Raw genomic sequence first — 4,989 nt, 5'->3', positions numbered from 1 at the left:
AAATTAAGCAACTTGCCCGAGGTCACAAAGCTAATAAGTGGCAGGAGTCAGTTGCAAATGTAGACGATCTAATGCCACAGTTCATGCATTGAGCCAGAATGCCACACTGCCATGCCGGGGGACAGGGCATCTCTTTGAATCTCTTCTTACCGTGTTTCCCTGAAAATAAGACCTACCCATAAAATAAGCCCTAGCAGGATTTCCAAGCATTTGCACAATGTAAGCCCTACCCTGAAAATAAGACCTAGTGATCGACGTGGCTACACAGCGTATCTGCACAACCCATGCATTCTGCCGTGGAGTGGTAAAGAAGATGAGCAGCCCTTCTCATCTGTCCCATCATCATAGCTACTATCCCAGAAGTGACCGGAAAGGTGCGGGCAGCCCCACCAACAAGGTGGGCTCCCCCTGTCAGGTCCTGGCCATGCTGTGCGTGCTGCAAGCTGAGGCTTTGAGGGGAAAGTCTCCTCAGTGCAGTGAGGAGTGGGACGCACTGCTTTAGGTATTGTGTGTCCCCAGGGGGAAGAAGGAAAGCTGTGGCTGCCATTTCACTGAGCACGATGGGCCTCTCTCACCCCCTACACAAACACCAGGGGATAGGGGGAAAGCTTCAGCAAACAGTATCCTACTGAGCCCAGAGAGATCATTTCTGCTCCACTGTGCAGATTGGACCCAGTGCTCACTGGATCTCTGAATAAATAAGCCAGCCCTGCTCATTTAATGAGAGCTCTGTTGCTCAACGTGAGAGACTGGGGGCAATGGTTCTAAAGGAAATAGAGTCGCAAGAAATTCAGGATGGAATTCGGGGTTTGGAGAGTTATGATGATGTTCCAGAAGAAGACAACTTAACTATATTTGAATAAATGTAGATTGTTGTACTGTACTTAAAAAAAATAACACATTCCCTAAAATAAGCCCTAGGGTGTCTTCTTGAGGAAAAATAAATATAAGACCCTGTCTCATTTTCAGGGAAACACAGTTCATGCATATATTTTTACTTATTTATCATCAGTATCTATAAAATTTTAGATCCTGTTATGTCCAAAGCATTCTGCTTTGTCATGAAATCTTTTCATAAGCCTAATTTTTAATGGATGGGTCTACAATGGATATAGACTAGAAATTTTACTCAAATTTTATCTTCATTGTTGGCATTTTGGTCATTCCTAGGTTTTCACTAGTAGAAGCAATATAGGAACAAACATTTTCATGCATACTATATTTTCTATATCTAGATATTTCCATAGGCTGGATTTCTAGGAACAGAATTACCACTGGATCAAACACCTCATGAAATTTTGAACCCTTGATTCATGTTGCCAAATTGTGCTTTGGAAATACTTTTTGTTTTTATCTTTCAGTTATTTAATTAGGTTCTTTGTGAAAATGTAGAATACCAATCTGTGAGGATAAATTCCATTTTTCGGCGCAAACAGAGATCACACATAGCCCTGGAGCTGAGGAATTGCCTTGGTTTTTGGTGAAATTTGGGAGTCCACAGCTTTCTGATCCACTTCGCGCTGTTCTATAATCTCGTATTTCTCCTTTTCTGTGTGGAAGTCCTCACCCTCCTGGGGTCTGGACTTCTGCAGCGTCTTCTTCTTGAAGTAAGCATCGGTGAGATGCTTAGGCATTTTCACATTGCTGGTATCAATTTTTGTGGAGGTGGCGATGACAGATTTCTGGTGTGTCCTTCGCAGAGGAACTCCATTGCGGGACAGAGGTCCAGTCACAAGTAACAAGCCACTGCCCAGTTGCTTCAGGAAAACCACCCCTTGCCTCTGTGGCGTCCGGTGAGGATGATGTGGATGGTCCCGGGAGTGATGCTAGCTCGCAGTCTTCTCACGTGTTGGGTTTTTTGCTGTGGCTCAACAGCTTTTGAGGCACATCTTCGGTTGGATAGTATGCAGGCATTTTGTGAAGTTTAACCACCCGAGTGCCACCATTCTCGTCACCACCAACTGGTTTTGTAACAGTAGCGAGGACCTTCTCCTTCTTTTTCTTTTCAGCCTTGGATTTAGCCACTGAGTATCTCCTCTTGCACCTGGCCTTCCTAGAGTTCATGGCAGATCGGGAATATCTGCCGATTCCTCTGACAGGAACAGGATTTCGGCTGCAGTGTGGCTTCCCCTTCTTAACCTTTTTTAGCCTTGAGGTTAGCCTTTTTCACTTTGCCACCGGCATCAGCCTTCTTGGCTTCAGCCTTCTTGGCTTCAGGTTTCTTCTCTTTAGTATCTGGCTTCTTCTCAACTTTTTCACCCATCATCTTGCAAGATGGGCTGGAAATGTTTTTCTCAGTTCGTAGTCACTATGCATCACATAGTTACATGCAAGATACAAGAGCATCAATTTAGGCCCACCTGCCTTGTAGTAACCATATTTTCAAATGTTGCTCTTATTTAAAACGTTTAAAATGATAAATTATGCCTAATTTTAATCTGCATTCATTTGATTGCTTATTTTCCCATACTTTTGAATGACCAATTACAGTTCCTGTTTTGTGAATTACCTGCCTGTGCACTTTGTCTACTTATCGTCTGGAGGGTTTTTAAGTCATTTCCTGGGTAGACTACCCAGATTTGGGGAAGATATTGAGGGTGAGGGGATGAGGGAGAGAAGAAAGTCTAGGTTTGAGAAAATCTTCACCACTGATTGCTAAAATGGCCACATACCTTCTCAAGTTCAGGATCTACCTAACTGCAATATCTGGGGAGATGACAAAATAACCAGGCTCCCCGCTTCCTCAGATACAAATTAAACAGTTGATACACAGAAAAACTTAACACTCAACATACAGTGTTGAATTTCTTCTCTCTAAAGACAGCATTGGCTAGTGTGTGCAGAAATCCTACTGGAAGACCTAAATTCTAGAATTAATACACTTGATTATAGCACAATTTTGGGACAAAATTGGGAACAAAGCCTAATCAGTGTTTCCCAAAAGTGATCTGCCTACCACAGGTGTACTTATTTAGGAGGTACCTGGATGAATATTGTTTATTTTAATAGCCATTTACTTATTATAATATACATTAGGAAAGCTATAACCTGCCTCAATATGTGTGCTTGCATAGATATGATGACACAGAATGGCACAAATAAGAAGAAGAAGGATGAATCCGTTGAAGAATTGAATCAGTTGAAGAAGCAAATAATTGTACAGGTGCCAGTACTTGGTTAGAACAGAAAGCACAAAGTTGGCAAGCCAGTGGCTGAAGTTCTGGAAACACAGCTTCTTTACCTCACCACTGTCAGTACTCGTCTCCCGAGTGCCCACTACATGCTGGACGCCACATGCCCAGTACCAAGGACCAAGGACATGGAGATAAAGGGACGCGTGTCTTCCTCTAAGAGTCCACAGTCAGAGCAAGAGAGAAGGACATGTACACTGGTAAAGAATTCAAGTCTGTGCTTTGGGGGAGTGGGGTGTGCACTGAACAGCTAGACAACCACAGACGATAGCAATGAGTTAGTTAACAGCAGAGGCTACACAAAAGTGATGGCATATCACAGATGTCTTATGCATATTTCCTTTCTCAGTGTTCCTTCCTGACAAGATGAACTAAATTTCTTTTTTTCTGCCTTCTTCCCTCCCTTGCTTCCTTCCTCCCTCCCTCCCTCCCATCCCTCCCTCCCTCCCTCCCTCCCTCCCTCCCTCCCTCCCTCCCTCCCTCCCTCCCTTCCTTTCTTCCTTCCTCCCTCCCTCCCTCCCTCCCTTCCTTCTTTCCTTCCTTCTTTCTCTCCTTCCTTGTTTTTCTTCTTATCCTTATTCTCTCACTCCACGCCTCTGATTCCGGATTTGTTTTACATGCCACCAAATTGCCTGCCCACAAAAGGAGGCACTCCAGATACCCAGGTGTGTGCCACAGGGCACCGGGGAGATAAAGTTATGTGCATGCGCCCAGACAACAGCCTAGACTGGTAAATCAAGTCTCTGCTCCTCTTATGCTGATGATTTCCTTTTTAAAATTCATCTTGGAGGAAGTTGTGTGGCATTTATTTTCCACCCTGGGCTTCTAGCTCACTCAGCTTTGAATAACAACTGGCCACCTTGAAGACTGTGAGCCCTGCTGACTATGGGGAGGGGGAAAGGGAAATTCTTCTGGGTGATGGTTCACTGCTTATAATTGATAAAGTGACCTTGGGAGGATTCCAGTGACACTTGGAGGACCAGTGGGACGGATTGTTAGCCTCATCCCCAAATAGGTGTGGCACCTGCTGTAAGTGAGCTGTCAAGCAAAGTGCACTGGGAATAAAATACAGTCACAAAAGTGTCTGCCCTGGAGGACCATACAAAAAGACTGGCTGGAGAAATAATGGTGCATATGAACAGTAACCCTACTCAAAGGAGCATATGATAAATGCACCAGGGATATATAGAAGAAAGATCATTTGTGACTAGGAGACAGATATGGGGAAAAAGGTTTGAACTTTCCCAATCTCTTTTGACTGTGTGAATGAACCAATCAATAAATGGAACTTGAGGCATCTCTGGATTGGGTTTCAACAGGTACAAAGAGGAAATGAGGGCAGATGGTTGGAAGGTGACAGATAGTGGGGAGGGTAAAAAAAAAAAAAAAAAAAACAAGATGAGAAGAGTAGGAAGCACATGTTTTATTTGGGAGACAAGAAGTGCTTGGGCACATGAGTAGACAAGGGTATGGTGGAGGATTTATTTGGAGAGGTAGGAGGTGGAGAAGCCTGGAGGGTAGATTGAATGACCCATTTCAAGGGTAATGGGAAGCCATGGGCATTTTGTTATATGAGTGAGAGTGACATCCCATTTGTTCTTTGGGAATATTACTGTGGCAGCTATTCAGAGCATGGGTTGGAGGAGGAAGAAACTAGAGATAGGAAACCAGTTGGGCAGCTATTGCAATAGCCAGGCAAGAGCTAATGAAGTCCTGATTGGGGCCATGTTTATGAGAATGGGAAAGAGGCAAAGGATGCATGAGGCATTTTCAAAGTAAAATTGCCATCACCTGGAAA

The 4,989-nt window shown here is 43.9% G+C and overlaps 1 pseudogene; it reads right to left on the bottom strand.

Annotated features, from left to right (window-relative positions):
* Window positions 1–1,361: 1,361 nt before the first annotated feature.
* Window positions 1,362–2,266, bottom strand: LOC105870330 (large ribosomal subunit protein eL6 pseudogene; annotated as a pseudogene).
* Between the last annotated feature and the right edge of the window lie 2,723 nt (window positions 2,267–4,989).

Source organism: Microcebus murinus, chromosome 14 (genome assembly GCF_040939455.1).
Source record: "Microcebus murinus isolate Inina chromosome 14, M.murinus_Inina_mat1.0, whole genome shotgun sequence".
Classification (NCBI taxonomy): domain Eukaryota; kingdom Metazoa; phylum Chordata; class Mammalia; order Primates; family Cheirogaleidae; genus Microcebus; species Microcebus murinus.
Note: the sequence above shows the minus strand (reverse complement) of the source record. Positions and strands in the feature narration are given on the sequence as shown.